This window comes from Wolffia australiana, chromosome 11 (assembly GCF_029677425.1).
Source record: "Wolffia australiana isolate 7733 chromosome 11, ASM2967742v1".
Classification (NCBI taxonomy): Eukaryota; Viridiplantae; Streptophyta; class Magnoliopsida; order Alismatales; family Araceae; genus Wolffia; species Wolffia australiana.
The window spans coordinates 2,802,424-2,819,830 of NC_135845.1; positions in this window are offsets into that span (position 1 = coordinate 2,802,424).

A 17,407-nucleotide genomic window follows, 5' to 3' on the forward strand; every position below is an offset into this window, starting at 1 on the left:
TCCTTCAGAATAAAAAAATAAAATAATTTCTCAAAAATGATTGGTCATTGTGGCATTCTTGATTTTTAATGCCATACTGAGACTTAATTTGGAAAAATCTAGGGGCTAATCATCTGTTGCAGCTAACATTGGTTGAGACCACTGATTAGCCGCAATCTAATTTCAACATAGAAAATTATTTATTTACTAGTAGGATGTTAGGATATTTAAAAAAAATGAAAAGTAATTTGTCATTACAAAATAAATTTAATCATTTAAAGTATGATAAAAGCCAAGTATTTTTTTAGTGGTGCTTTAATTTTGATATCATAACGCACTGAAACATGCCTCTAATCATTAGTAAGATTCAGAAATCCCCTAAGGTTTTTAGTTGTGGTAGTGCTGGCCAGTTCACCGTAGTCTAAATCCAGTCATAATATTTGGATACTCCCATATGGGATACCCAATGCCCCAAGTACTCTATTTTTGGGGATTGATGTTAAAGTGATGTTTAATGAGTAACCCTAGTGAACCTACTTGACTGTCATTTTCGTATTGAAATTGGATTATTATGCTTAAATCATGAAAAAATAATACTGCAAAATTTATCAAGGGTTAAAAAATGGAGTTCATAATAACATGGAATGCTTTAGGGACATTTCTCAACCTAAAAGCCATTAGCATAAATTAAAAAATGGAAAATGTATTTTGAAAATGATCTTATGAGTGTTATCCTGATGGATGTATATTTTCAAATAATCCGATTTCAAACTAGTTAGATAAAGATAGTGGATCCATTTAATCATCCAAATAATGGACAGATGGTGGGAATGTGATATATGTTGGGAAAGGTAACCCTTCTAAGAGCTCAATAATTAACATACATCAATAATACTCCATTTTTAAGGCTAACAATGCCATTCTAGAAAATAGGTTTGGGGAAGGTCTAAAGACATGAGAATCCAAAAGTTCTAGAAATTAATATTCCAACTTACCCTTGTGGGTGTACTATTATGGTCTGAGGTACATTGGGTTTGTGTAAGGTAAGAGATGTATCTGTGATGAATTAGTCTTTTCTTGATTTTAATTAAGAGAAGACTAAAAAATAAAAGGGTACAGTTTTTCATACTTTTCTAGGTCTTGGGTTCTATGGCCTTAATTTGAGATAATTTAATTGTCAAGACACTTAAAAACTGTGTTTTGTTTCCTGTTATGCAATCCTTAACCTTTATTTTATCAAATCCTTGGGTTTAGACAAGATCATTTTGCCATGCGGGTTCTCTATAATAATTTTGTCCCATCCCTTTAGGCAATTTAGCTCTTAATTTTGGATCATTCAAGTCAGATTTCTTTGTTATTGGGATAGTTGAATTCTTAATGATACACCCCCGAAGGAACCGGACATGAGAATTTTTCATCATTCGGCTCGAGCAAGAATAAAATTAAAGAAAGGTCACACTTTAGGCAAGTCCAGGCTGTCTGATGTAACATGACAGATGCCAGGATCGACCGGCTCATGTGACACCATAGGGGACAGGGAAAAAATGCGAGATGCAATGGACCAAATGATGTGTAAGTTTAAACCCCAAAAAGAAGTATGACAGAAACCGATAGATCCAGGACGATTGGACAAGTACGTGACAATAATCATGTCAGAGACCCGGGTGATCAGCTTGAAGGTAGACAAAGTGGGGAATGATCTCCTCTCTGAGCGTCCACAAAGTCATCGTGAACGAAGCAGATCGGAGACCAAAAAATAAATGCTAATACGAATACATCGGCTATTCCTAAGTACGTACAAAATCACTCGATGCACTTGAACATTCGGTGGCTGGCACTAATGGAGGTGCCAATACTGAAAAGAGAGGAGCAAATTATTGACCTGTGGGCCTGGCCTTGGGGATCGTAGCAGACCGTGTCCGTCGTGTATGATGTAGGAAATCTGATGGGTAGCTCCAAGCACGTAGCAAGACGATAGAAACCGATGGAAACCCAAATATTGTATGTCCACACCGTCACCACAAACGAAGAAGATCCGAGACAAAAAAGAATATATCTTAATACAAAGATGTTGGTTATTCCTAAACACGTACAAAATCACTCGAGGCAATAGAATATTCGGCGGCTGGCAATGATGGAGGTAACAATACTGAAAAGAGAGGAGTAGATGATGACCTGTGGGCCTGGCCGGGGGGATTGTAGCAGGCTGCATCTGTCATGGGTGATCTAGGAAATTGGGTCGGTAGCTACATGCAAGTAGAGAGACGATGGGTCACGTGTAGGGGCAACGGAGGCAACAACGACACCTAGGAGGGAGGTGCATGACTGTCTTCACCAATAGTGCGGTACCACAGCAGGCAAGTCGGCGGGCGGCCACAAGTGCAATTTGCAACGAGTATCGAATGGTGTCCGGCTGGGTCCATGCGCTGTAGTAGTGACCAGGGTGAGTAGTGCACGAGACCCAGACCGAGAGCCAATTATTGAACCAGATGAGGTTGTAGCTGAGGAGAAATGATGCGCGCCTGGCTCTCGCACGTTGGCTGTCGACTGTCAATATCATTACTGGCAGGGCTTGGGCGAGGGCAGGAGGGGTCTACACCAAACAAGAGCTGGACACAGAGGTCTTGACTGTAGGCATCAGGCCCGGATGAAGATCACCAAGGGTCATGGGATGCAGGTTACCCGTGGTGTGGTTATTAAGGAGACACTGGTAAAAATTTGTTTAAGAGAAGCAACAGACACCTTGAGGGCTATAATACCTGTGTAATGCACTAGTTTAGTGAGGCTTTTCTTACTCTATTATGTCTCCCAGTGCGGCGGCTTCGCCCGTCACCCGGTCCACCTTCTACTCCCTATTTCTATCTTCTGTTCTGTAATAAATCCAGCTTGAATGCCATTTGATTGAAGATCGTGAGATGCCCTTCTCTCTTCTTCTCTACTTCTCTCCTCTTGGACATAGGGCATCTCACTTTCCTTAACAGTAGGAGCGCTAGTAGTGACTTAGATGGCAGCAGTAGTGGAGGTCCTCCGCGAGGGGTCGGGATCCCGATAGGGCAATGGGTTGTGCCATGGGAAGTAGGGGAAGAGACCATCGGTTAGACATGTTTCATGGATGCCTAGGGAGGAGACAACATGGGGACATCGTAGAGAGCGTATGCAGCTTGGCCAGTTCCTTGGGAGCAGTTTCACTGGCACCGACGTTTGGGTCATGAGGATGAGCCACCGGTAGGTTATGGAGTCCCTAGGGTGTGGTAGGCCTAGAGACAATCACAGCACATGATCATCTTGTCCAAGGAAGAGGAATGGGGAACGAAGGACAGGAACCCTAGAATAATGAAATGTAAACATTCATATTTTTTTCTTCTTTCACAAAAGTATCTCTAAGTCAATAACACTCCCCTCCTCCTTTTATAGTAAAATGGGGGGGGGGGGGTTATTGTGCCCTAATTGCTCGTTTAGGGGAGTGGACTCCCCCCTAAAATATATAACAAAACACAAGACACACACAGGAGGGGCCTCCCTATAGTCAACATGAACGAGTGAGATAAATCCAAAATGATGTGAGGAGGAGCCCGTACACGGGAAAGGCCTCCATAAAACCAAAAGAAAATATGAACACAAAATAAAATGACATGAATGCAGTTTCTCAAACCTAGTAGCAAAAACTCGGGTTCTTCATGTCAGCCCGGGCTTGGCGACATGGTTGATGATGAGTTTGGGCGTGCTCGACTGGATGGTCCTCCATAGCTGCCACTAGATCGGCCTGAGCTTGCGCTGGGTGATGTTTGACTGGCCAAAGACTCACTCACGCTCTGGCCATGGAAAATTCAGCACTAGGCCAGCTATACCCATGGAAAAGCAAGCATTAGGATAGCTCATGAAGCAGCAGGGATGCTGCAAAACCACTACAACCTTCCAATACCTAATTGTTGCCGAACGGCTCCATTTAGGTCATATTGAGACTCCATTTAAGACCAGAACAATGTCCACCAAGCCCTTGTCAGAGCCATAACAGAATGGGATGGAAATCCCTAACTCAAATAACTAAAACATGGATAACAAAAAATATTGTGCCCCATTTTTTGATGATTTTGATGTCATTTTTTTATCCAAGTTAAGACAAAAACTTTTTGATACTACTTAAATGGCCTTTATTTGGATGAAATAAAAGGGATTCATGCAATAGAAGACTTAAAATGGAATCATAATGGTAATGTGAAACCAATTGATCACTCTCCTATGCTCAAATCAAATGAGTGATTTCTCACTTTCTCGAGTGAGATGTGTTGTGTGGCTAATGTATATAGCGTCTAGATGTATCTACATGATCCTTGGCACGTCAAATCACCTCATTTATATGACTATCATTGTTCTTTCTCCATTATCATCGTTATGCCATCCCAATCAAACCGGGAATTGAGAGAAGCAAAAGGAAGAAGAGAGAATAATGATAGGTGATAAGTCAATATAAAGGTATTAAATAAGAATGAGCTAATAGGCATCCCTCTTGAGAGAAGACCCAAGAAGGAGCTCCAAGAGAGCCTTTAAAAGGGTTCAGATCTTCTATATGTGTCACTAATGGGCCATGGGATTGGCCCAAATCTCACCCATCAAATTATCTAAGACATGCCTATAAATGATTTAGAATCCTTTGTAAAATACATCACGAATTTTCATTTGGAATTTTAACGAAAGGGTAAGAAGATTCTTTCTTAGATAATTCATTGAGGCCCACGTGGAAGGTGAGCTGACAAGGCCTTGGTGGGAGAGAGAAATCCTTCTCTCTCTACTCCCTCTCCCTAGGGTTCCCTCCTCTCTCTCTCTCTACGTTGGAGCTGCAAAAGGGTACAAGGAGAAAGTGTCTAGGGCTTGTGGAGGTGGAAGGAGAGGCCTACCAGCGAGGGTAAACACATTCTTTCTTGACTAATATTGATTTATTATAGTAGAAATCAAGATTAGTGGTTCTTTCTCTATCTAGACAACTTGCCTTGTTGGAATTGGGTGTCCTTGGCCAAAGAGCACACCAAATTCCATTCACAATACTTGATAGATCCCACAAGTGTGGGTGAAACAGAATCTTGCAAATCTTGGCTGAAATTCATTTTTGACCAAGATTTGTTCAACAAGAACATTTTGAAATTCATTTTATTCTAAATTTCTTCTCGATTTAACCCTAGTAAATTAAATCAGGTAAAAAAATCTAGAAAATACCTCAAAATCACTAAAATGTAGTCTGAAATTACCTAAGTTTTTAAAACTCTTTAAAAATCATTTAAATGGATAAAGTCATAATTTACTGTTGTTTACACTCCATTTACTCAAAATAAAATTGGATATAGTTCCTAAAATTTTTACGCATCTGTTTTTAGCTTAAATCTACTTAGATTTGGTTTAGTGCTCTTTATGGTTTGACTCTCACTCCCTATTGGTGAGGAATACAAACTTATTGCTTAATCAAGGGAGCTTGATAATCTCAAATTTAGGGGTTTAATTCATTGTTGGTAATTTATATTATTTAATAAAACTATATTTAACCGTACTGAAGAACATTAAGTTAGTGATGAGTACAGATTATCTCCACGGGGAACGATGATTAAGGATTTAATTTTCTCTCTATAGTAATTATCGGTGCAAGAAGAGATAATATGAGAATAAAATAGGTGAGATAGAAATATGGAGGAAATATAAATAGAATGAACAAATCAAAACATTCCAGAGTGAAAGACTTAAATGGAATCAAAGAGTATCGATAAAACCATGAAATGAAGTACCTTTGCATGGATCGCCCGTGATTTCTTGGATCCTAGAGTGAGACGAGTCGAGCTGATCAAATGTGCAGCCTGTAGATGTATCCACATGATCCTTGAAAGATTGAATCTCCTCCTCCTCGTTGACGAGCTCCGTTTAATCTCCATCGTCATCACTACGTCCTCTCGATCGCATTAGGGATGGAGAGGGGTTACGAGGAGAAGGTAGAAGAATGGAAAATGCCCCTGAACAGTTCTGGACTGGGTGAATTTTGTTCAGAACCTTCTTGTATTTATACTAAGCGGGAATTTTTCATAAAAACCCCTAAAATTAAAGTATATCTTCCGACGTCCAAAAGACCACTTGCATGTGACCCTCTAGGCCCATCTCTCAGTCTAATTAACAACTCCAGCGGCCCAATAACCTGTATTGGCCTTCCAAATTAATTAACTATATCATCATATAGATTAATTAATGATGGATCAATTTAACCTAATCAATTGGTTGAGTTTCCAACACATGGGGTGCCCTCTCATGTCCTAGAAGATACAAAGGAGTGTGTATCCTCACCCCCATCACCATTCAGCTACTACTTGTCCATTGGCACCCACCGCTAATTGGCAACCTCAAGTTGAATGTGGATGGTGCGGCCAAAGGGAACTGGGGACTAGCTGAAGGGGGCAGTATCCCCCGCGATCACACAAGGAGTATTCTCTTTGCCTTCTTGTCCTTTTATGGTATCCAAACTAACACGCCAGCTGAGGCTATGGCGATACGTAATGGTTTGCTCCTCTACGAGGAACAAAACCTGCACAATATCGTCGTAGAATCAGATTCACAGATGTTAGTTGGCATGCATCGTGAAGGTTTATGCTCTCAGTGGCGGCTGCAACGCGTATGGCAGGACATCATGCGGTGCCACCCTCGCTTGACTAGTGTTCGTCACCAGCTGCGCAAGGGCAACCAGACAGCGGATGCCATAGCAAACCACGCGGAATGCACACGAACTCCCTCTTCTCTTTTTCTCTCTTGGCAAAATTTCCTCACGCAGCTCGTGGATGCTATCGCATTAAATGCTTTATTGAATGCTTTTTCTGACACGCTTCCCACTCTTATTGACTTTTCCAAGTCATCTTAGCCACTCGATGCATCAATGGCACACCGATCCGACGACTCCAATATGTTGGATCCCCAACGAGCTCAAGAGGGCCCACACATTGACTTAGTAGAGTTGGGCCGAGTTGACTCGGCCTTGCCTGGCCGAGTCAACTCGGAAAGATCTGACCGGGTTGACCCGGTTGGGTCCGATCTGGTAGACCCGGCTGAGTCCGACTAGTTCGACCGGGTCAAACCGGTAGACGTGATCAAACTGGCTGAGTTTGATCGGCTTGGCACAATCGACTTGGCCAAGTTTGACATGTCCAACCTGGTTGACTCAATCGAGTCAACCCAGGTAAAACAAATCAAATCAACCTGAGTTGACTCGATTGACCTCGCTAAGTCTAATCCAATCGATCTGGTCGATCCTAATCGGGTGGACCTAGCAAATTGGCCGAATCTGACCTGGTTGACACGGCTAACCCAGACTGGGTCAAGTCATTCAAGTTGATCATGTTTAATTCAGTTGGCCCAACTTCCTCAGACCCGATTGAGCTGGTCGAATCGGTTGGGTCCAACTCAGTTGACTTGGTCGGCCCCGGTTGGATTTACATGACCGACCCAATCAGGCCAGACGCGGTCAAACATGCCAACCTCGACTGGATTGACATGGCCGCACCAGTCAGGTCTAACGTGGATGAACAGGCCGCTCTTGCGACTTATTTAGTTGTCCCCTTTGCTGAGCTTGTCGGACAGATAAGTAGACCTAGCACATGCCAAGATAGGGAGAGATGGACATACAGACAGATCGACACCACCGATGCCATGGGCGGCAAGGGTTGCTGGACCTACACAAATTACTATTGTACAACCATTCCCGAGGATTGTACTTCCTCCTCATTATGATGATACGACCCCGATGCGAGGTTATACCAAATCTAAGGGAGTGCATTTTGTTGCATTCACCAAAGAGGAGGTCACGAGAATGGCCGCGGCATTCGCCTACACCTTGATATGGCAGTTTGCTACCAAGCGCCCTTTTATAGATGATATCACATGGATATATTTAGCACAAGGACACTTCCTCAGATCGGTGGTCATCAACATGCGCAACTATCGGAGTGTCTATATCCGCTTCTAATTGGAAGCCAATTTTAGTAAAGCTTAGAGCTATACCACCTAGAGTATTAGTGTTTCCATTATGCATACGTACAGATGGATGGCAGAGCAGATGAGCACCTCACGTGATCATTCCCCTCCTTGTGTCCTAGTGTGGATAGGCTTCTCGGGACTACGACCCCATCTCTTCACGCCCACAACTGTGGAATCCTTGGTCAGCGTTGTTGGCACATTTATGTCTTGACAAAGACGTACATCTGTTCAACCACCCTCAATATGTGTGGGTTTGTATGGAGATTGATCTACTAGCCCCTATTCGTTGCATTATACTCATTAGAGATAGGGACGAGATGATCCACCAGTCCATCGTGTACGAGAAGCTCCTATAAGTTTGTACACACTGCACACTTTTGGGACACACCATCCACACGTGTCACCAAAAGGCGATATAGGCCACCACAACCCCACAGATGGGGTACCTTCCCTCATTGCCCTACGATGATTATATTGTAGAGGTAAAATCAATTACCCAAGGGCATCACCTTAACTAGAGTGCCGCTGCCTATTGCACAGTCCACCCCCACACCACATGATGTGCCGCCCACCCTAGCCCGGGGACCCGTGTCGATCAAACCAACTTTGGTTCGGCCTACACCTTTAGCTGCACAATGGGTGAAGAAGGCTTCTGATAAGTGCCCCAAAACCCCACTTTCGGCTAGAGATCCCCCATCTACAAGCCACTTATCGTGCAAAGGGAAAGAGGCTAGGTCCCTTACACCAACCTTGAATGCATTTTCCCTTTTAGAGGTAGCAGATGAATCTGATACTCTAGGTCGTACTGAGGTAGGAGAGACTCACATTAGTGCCCCACATGCTGCCCCGATATCCTTCCCCCTAGTTCCTCTCAGCCTATGTCCTCATGCTCCACACCACCCTCTATTCATCATCCACCCCCCTGCCCTCTACCCCCATCGTCTGTTGTTGGTAGCCATTCCCTTCTTACACCTTCCCCACCTTGTCCTCTCTCTCTCTGATGCTTGCCATTTTCCACCACACTTGCCCCTTGTCACCCATTTCCCAGCCAACCAACTCCTTCCTCTGGCCACCTGACCTCCAATGACTCTTGCCATTCCCACCACCCACCTTCCCACTCATGCCCAATCATTGATCCACATCCCCACCCTCTTGACATACCCACTCCCCCCCCCCCCCACATACACACCGCCCCCCCTCCCCACCCACCCTACCCACCCACTCTACTTGGTCCCCACCCACCCCATATACCACTTGCTATGGAGGAATGCTTGACTAAACGTCAAGCCTCTCTCCCTAGCGATGGCACATGTGGTGGCACTAGTAGACTTGCTTCCACGGGCGAGGAGGAGGACGATTGATGTAAAAAAATGCGACATTGTCATCAAATTGGATTACACCATAGAGTAGATGAGGGTGATTCCGGGAATGAATGATGCAATGTTTAAAACAACAGAAGGTAGTCAATTGTTTCCAATTAGAACGATGGACAGAGGGGTGACACGAGAGGTCTAGGATTGGGAACGCTCTCGATGACCCGATAGACCTGCAAGAACATCGACAAGGAGGGAAAGGCAATCACTGCCTGAGGGTGTTCACAACTGACGACGGCATCGGTTCTACTCCGACACCATATACTATCCTACTCTCAACGATGAAGTAGCTTGTCATGAGTATAACTCTATGTGGAAGAGGAACGAAGAGATCAGAACTGAAGCAAATAATTAAGCTAAAAAATTAAAAAAGATCTGTAAGCAAGATCTGATGAAGAATTACCGATGAAGAAAGATCTGTAAGCAAGCTTTGGGCATCGAGCACCAACTCTTCACCAGCTCGTTGTAGTCAATAGGTGCTCCATAATGAGTCCCGTAGAAAAGTCCAAATGGTCTTCACTAGGAAGAGATGGCCTTCGGAATCACGTGTCCTTGGGCAATTAATGAGACCACATTGAAAGGTAAAAGGATACCAAAGTTTGACGGTTGTCCCTTGATAAGAATTATTGGCCGGTGATGATGATCGATCATCCGCAGATGTTAAAAGGTAATCAATCTTGGATCATGATCGTGAATCAAGAATCAGAGACAGCAATCATAAAGATGACAGTCGCAGGTCGGCGGTGAGTGTAATTCTTAAATCGTTGTATATGGCATCACTCAGATACACCTCACACTCATTGCATGTATAACACCGACCGAGGATGCACCACGTTAGCTGATAGTTCTACGATTCCAAGTCTCATTTGGAATTGTGGAGGGATAGGTAACCCCTTACCCAATCTCGCCTCGCGTCACTCATCAATAAGCACAAACTAGGAATAGTTGGGCTCCAACACAATAACAACGATGAGCAACCTTCCCTTAGCTGCTTATAGGTACCACTCATGTATTTTTTCTTTTTTGCATCAAGAGCGTGGGCGAATAGGGTCCGTGTATAATTTGGACATGTATGCTCGCTCCACGCCTATAAACATTGTTGAACACTATATTGAATAAATAAAATCTCCCTAGGTGGCATCCAAGGCACGGCTGAATTGGTCGACGAGCACAACCCTAGGGTTGGTTTTACCCGACACCGTTTATTTCATATGCATAGATTGATGTCCAAGGAGACTTATCAATCCTTGGTGTCTTACGCTATTTTTTGTATTTATTTATATATATTTGGATGTTTTTATGGCACAAGTGTGTTTCATCATGATGAAGTGTGCCAGCCCGCCCCACAGAAAATGTCTTTGGAGTCACCATCTTCATCATAGACAGTCCCGCTGGTTTGTGTCTAGCTCAACCGGCATACCAAGGCAAAGGTGAAGACATTCGGGTTTAAATACCTTCGGTGAAAGCATGACCATGAGTTTGAATGTTTTATTTTTTGCCAGTCCGTGCTCATCAGTTTGATGTTCATTAATATAATATACTCATAATAATGATTGTGTGATGCTCATGATAAAGTCTATGGTTACATGATTCAAACCAATCACTTATGAAGAGATCATAATATGTAGATCACTAGAATTTAAGTATGTGTTCTAAATATTCCTATTTGAAGGATACTAAAGAAATATATTAAAGCATCCAAATAGAATAACAATGTATAACCTTGAGCATATGATGAGTATGGCCAACCAGTGGAGACACTAAAGATAGATTGTGGGTTATCTTTCATGCAAAGAGTTCACTGAATATATCCATTAAAATTGCCAAATGATATTCTAACAAAATATCAATCATGTGGATTCAATTTATGATTTTCTAAGTGTTCCTTGGACTTGAGACACCAAAGACATCTTATGGACACACAATTATATTTTGACTGTGGTCTACAAGCACCTATTCTTGGAATTCCAAATAGTTTTAGGTTAAGTGCAACAAGAAGCTCACAACAAGGATTGAGTTTTCAAGATGAGATTGTTCCGTGTTTGGTATAGGAAGATATAATTCAATTAATATGATGCCATGAAGTCCTTAGACAAGGTAGTGAAAGATAGAACAACAGTTATCTAATGACTTCTCAATGCATCAATACCAAATCAAATGATCCATTAGGATTTGATAGTTGATCGTACCATATGTCAACTTTGGAGAATCAATCATGTGAGGGACTATACTTTAATGAGCGGGCCAATACAATTAATTGTATTTTCTGAGAATGAGATGTAGTTATGAACTTCATGGTTTGGAAACTCAACTTATCAATCGTGTTAAATCAATTTTGTGATTAATAAATTTTTATGATGATATAAAAAATATTCCTATCTTAATTCTGCATACGAAGATAACTGACTTCATTTGGTTGAAACTATGAAATTCATGCATGCATTGGATGACTACCTTGATGTATATAAAAAAATGTGTTGTTTAACCATGTGATCAACAAGCCAACTCATTGAGTTAGGACTCCAATCCTATTACTGGTCAAATAGTTATATTTAATAGACATCGTTCAACCAATGAAAAATGATCCCCAATTAGGACCTTTTTACCTACTTTAGATATTTATATAAATGAGTAAAACTCAATATCTAAATTACTTTAAAATAAGATGATTTTAATATGTAGCATATTTTTTAGTATTTATTTTAAAATTTAAATTCATGAAGAAAATACAATACATTATTTTACCTCCTATGGCTCATGAAGTGAACGACAAGTTATAATTACGCCAATTCAAAATAGAAGAAGTTATTGTGTCTCAATTCAAAATATAATTACGCCAAGTGAACGACAAGTGAATTTTATATTTTTGAAATTATTGACCAGCCCCTTTCAATTTCAAAGTCGATAGAGAAAGATCTATCCCTAACTTTTAATTGCCCTTTCTCTCCCCCTCTTGGTGGAAAATCTGACTACAAAAATCAAGCATCAAATCTGGCCTTCTATAAAATTTTACATCCAGTTTCTGAGAAACTTTTTAATGTTATATCTGTTTCTAACAATCGATAGGATTTGGAATTGCGTCTTATGGTGCAGGTTTTAATAAGTCACAATAAGAACAAGAATGTACCTTAGAGCTCAAGCCAATGGCAACCTTAGTCTAAAGATCATATTTGGAGATTATTGATAATTATTTTTAAAATTTCTGCTCATCATTATTATTTTTTTAACATCCATAAGAAGGAGCATGCTCTAGAATCCTACCATTTGATACATGATTGAAGAAATTATGAGGACAATACTGTGACTCAAAGTTATTTGTAACATTCATACAGATCAATATCATCTAGAATCATGACGTTCGATACGATAAAGAAGAAGTCTCAGGAAAACAAACGAGATTACTACAAAATCATATGGAAAAGGATGTTCATGATATCAAATGTCAATTTACATTTATTCTCTGGGTTCTCATGATTTACACTTGTTGTGAAGTATTTTTAATTTAATGGTAAGAGAGGGAGAAAAATCCAAAAGGCTCCAGCTAGATTTCAAACAAAGAATATTTGATTTTCACACATCTTCAGGTAGCTGAATAAGATTAAACCTACATCTGCAGAAGAAAAAATAAATACAAACAAATTAAAGAAGAGAATCTAGAGAAAGGTAAAAGTAATGTATATTAAACCATCATGTCATACTTGATTGCACACTCAAGAATTTTGTCATTGAAATATATTAAATGATTATTTCCTATTGAATATACTTGAAAGTCTATTTGGTTGAAAGTATTTTTAATATCTGCGAGTTTTCATAATTATGAAAACATTTACTAGACGTCGGGGGTGAACTAGGTAACTGATTCGAGGGTTGAAGAGAGAGGGCTGTTAGGGCTGAGTCAAGCATCATTTCTTTGTGGAAAACTTGGGGGGTCACAGACCACACGTCTTTACCAACATTTCATTTTTTTGTGTTTTTTAGGGTTATTGACACAAATGTCGTAAGGGGGCTAAAGACTGAACACCCCCGACCAACATTAAGAATAATCCTAAGCTGTAAAAAAACTTGATGTGCTTTATATTCCATCCCATTCCCCTCTGGTGAGACGAGAGAAGCAATAATGCAACCATATATTCTAGCTGAATAAGATTTTAAAAGGGAATCAACATTAAATTAATTTTTCTAATGACCCATCTTTTCTAATCGATGTTGTATTTTTAATTTATTTTCTCTTAATTATCTAGACCTAGGAGAGCTGAGATGGATATACCTACATTAGTACATTAGGCCCAATAGTGATGTGAAGAGAAAAAGTTTCCAAGCATAGTGATGTGAAATCACATGATCAGTCTTTTGTAAAGCTCTGACTGGCAAGGAATTAGCGATAACTATTACATTCATTCCCATTATGATAAAAAGATTAATAAGAAATAATATGGTGTTTTGTATGGTATGGAACCATTATACCCCTCATGCAATTATTTTTCTTTCTCTATGCATATGTTTGGCAAGTTATTAAAGTTTTTTAAGAAAATTTATTTTTTTAAAAAAATTTTGGCAAAAAACACGGTGCCAAGTACGGCCAACTTTGGTGTTATGCCCGTAGACCAATCCATCCGTGCCGTGGATGCCACCTAGGGGGATTTTATTTATAAAGTGAAGTGTTTATCAATGTTTGTAGGCATGGAATGAGTATAAATATCCCAATTACACTCGGATCCCACTCGTCTATGCCCATGTGCAGGAAAGGAAATGATACATAAGTGATACCCTACAGGTGCTCGAGAAGTGCTTGCGTCGACGTCTCCCACGAGCCCCCCGCATGATGATGGTGGAGAGATAGTGGAGCTGTCCTCGCCTTTAACAAGTGCATCGATGAACTGCGTGGCGAGGACCTCATCCGAGGTGGGCGCAATCCACCCCTTTATCGTGATTGTCGGATCAGGGGTGAGCGCTCCCACCTCGAGTGCTCCACGCGATCCGCCACTCCCTTGGGGCCTCTTTCGAAAGTGTGCGACGTGTGTAGAGGTTTGGCAAGCCGAGAAGTTCGACGTGATAGCATCCCCTAGTGGTCGGAGGGAGCGCCTGCCAAGTAAGGAAAAGGGAGGAAGGGAGTCGTGTGTGTACTGTGTGGTTGGTGAGGGCATCTGCTATTTGGTTGCCTTCTCGCGGCTGATGACGAACGCTAGTTATGCAAGGGCAGCATCCCATGATGTATTGCCATACATAGTGTAGTCGCCATTGGGAGCATGTACCTGCATTAAGTATGTCGACTAACACTTGTGAGTCCGATTTTATGGCGATATTATGAAGGTTTTGTTCCTCGCAGAGGAGTAAACCATCACGTATTGCCATACCTTTGGCTACTGTGTTAATTTGTACGCCATAGAAAGAGGAGAAAGCAAAGGGGATATTCCCTGTATGATCTGGAGGATATCACCTCCACCTATTGGCCCTAGGTTCCCTTTGGACGCACGATCCACATTCAGTTTGAGGCTGCCAATTGGCGGTGGGTGCCAATGGATGACCTGTAGTTGAATGCGGATAGGGGCAAGGGTCACCGGGATGCCCCAGGCATGAAGGAGATCACATCTAAGTGCTGAACTACAGTCGCGAGTGGGGATGAGATGGTGGGTGCATCATATCCACAACTTTACGCGACGCATGATATCCACGGCGCGCATGGGAGACCCTGCAAAATGAGAAGAATTTCGCCCCTTCCATATCTCCCATGGTAAATAAGCTATGTTGATGTGTAGGATGGGGCTCCATTTAGAGCATATTGGGAAGAGAAATATCTTGCCAAAACCCTCCAACGGGGTTAGTGGAATATGAAGGAGTGGGCGCCAAAGGTGCGTGATTTGGCGCCAACATTCTATGACTGTCTCACTATGGAAAAAAAGATGTTCCATAGTCTTAATATGTGGAAATGCGGGACAATAGTTGCAACATGAGGTGAGAGAGTGGCCTAGACGGATCACCCGATCATCAGTCGGGAGGCCACGGTGTAGGAGTCTCCAGAGGAAAAAAGAGACGTGGGTAAGGATCGTCGGGTGCCGTATGCGATGACCCTAGTGCTAGATGGGGGATTTCTCACGACAATAGTTCCAAGAAGAACTGCATGAGTATGCGCCGTCGAGTGTGAGCGTCCATATAGCACAGTCAAGAGTGGACCCGATTGAAGTATTCTGGACCTGGGATAACATGGCGGACGTGAGGCCATGTTGCTCCCATAGGTGTGGCATGTTACCCACAAGCAGTTGGGCCATTGTGAGTTGCACTTGATGTGGTACAAAGCGGGATGACGAGCGAAAGGCTCGTCAGCGTGCCTAGTGTCAAACCAGGCGCCAATTGTACCTCAGCCTATACGCCAACATGTGACCTGGGCAATTGATAACTTGCAAATTAACATGATTATGATGAAATTTACATTATATTTATGTGTTTTAATGACCATATTTGCATGTTATCATATTAAAATGGAGATAAATGACTTACACTTTGATTTTACTATTATTTTTAATTTTTATCATTTTTTATAGGATATTTAACCTCATTTCATTGAAGAAATATATTTTTTTACAGGGGTTTTAAATGCTTGGTTAAAGGTTGATAAGGGATTTCCTATTTTTTTAGAATTTTTTCCATATTTTTATATAATTTTATTTATTTAAATAATACAAATGCTATTTATTTGGCATTTTTTATAATAAAATATCAAGGGGGCATCCACGTCATTCGTTCGAAATTTGGGCAAATATGTGGATGCGTTTTTATATATATATTTATAAAAAGAAGAGCATTATTAGCTCATTATCGCATCACAAATTGTGATGCCATAATGAGGAAATTATTAGATGAAAAGTCAAAAAAATAGGCGGCGTCGGCGAGAAGGTATGATTTCATTTTTGATATAATGAATACCTCGTTGGTTAGCCGTGTGCATTGAATGCACAAGCTAACCAACACACGTGCAACATTTTTTTTTAAAGTTTTTTAGTTTGTTAGCGCGTGCATTTAATGCACGCGCTAACTAACACACATAAGTTCAAAAATTCAATAATTGTGCCAGAATTTTAATCGTGAAGCCGCAATCGGTTAGCCGCGTGCATTTAATGCACGCGGCAACTGACACACGTGGGTGAAAATTTTCAACAATTGCACCTACTTTTGTTTTTTTTGTTTTTTTATATACATAGGGCGACGTGGCTTCTTTATAGCCGTTCAAAGGGGCGAATTATTTACCAATGATTGTGCGCTGACGACGTGGACTATCACGTGTCAAAACGTGATCCAAGAAGGCGGAAAATGAGAAAAAATCATGCGGCAACCAATCATAAAGCGCCATTTCCAAGCTTTTTGGAAGAGAGATAAATTAATCCAATGGTGGAGATTAAGCGCTAGTAAAATGACGATACCTTGAGATCTAACCGTCCGATTGAGCTGAAATTTTGAGGGCATGTTCGTCTTTTCTCCCTCTACAATCCAGATGGATCTTTAAATAGAGTCTGTAAAAAGGCAAATTTTACTTCTTGAAGCTCTCTCCAAGGATTTGGCTAGGAAGGACACAAGAGTTGCTTTGGAAGTCGACAGTTCTTGATTATGCACTAAAAATTGTAGGTTTCTGAACTGTATTTCAATCTTCTTCTTGAACGATTCTATAACGCCAAGGCATAGGCGAAACGTACGTGCCCAAGAAGTGGTTTTGAATGAAATTAGCACTGCATTTTGGTTCTGATTCTAGATCTGGTTTTTGATCTTTAATTCTACATCAATTTTGAACATTTAAGCATCATTAGATTTTTAATTTAGGGTCAGATTTCATCTTTTCCCCAAAATTTTCACTTTCTCTCTCTAGGTTAATTTGTCTAACTTATCTCTCTAGATTTCAATTTTTAGTATTTGAAAATTTAATTGAATATATAAAAAACCTAAAAGCAAAATTTGATTCGAAAATTCAATCATCTTGAAGTCCAATTTTAAAATCACTTTGTTGATTATTAAATTCCCAATTTAATTCATAAAAATTGTCTTAAAATTTTATAATAATTGGGGAATTA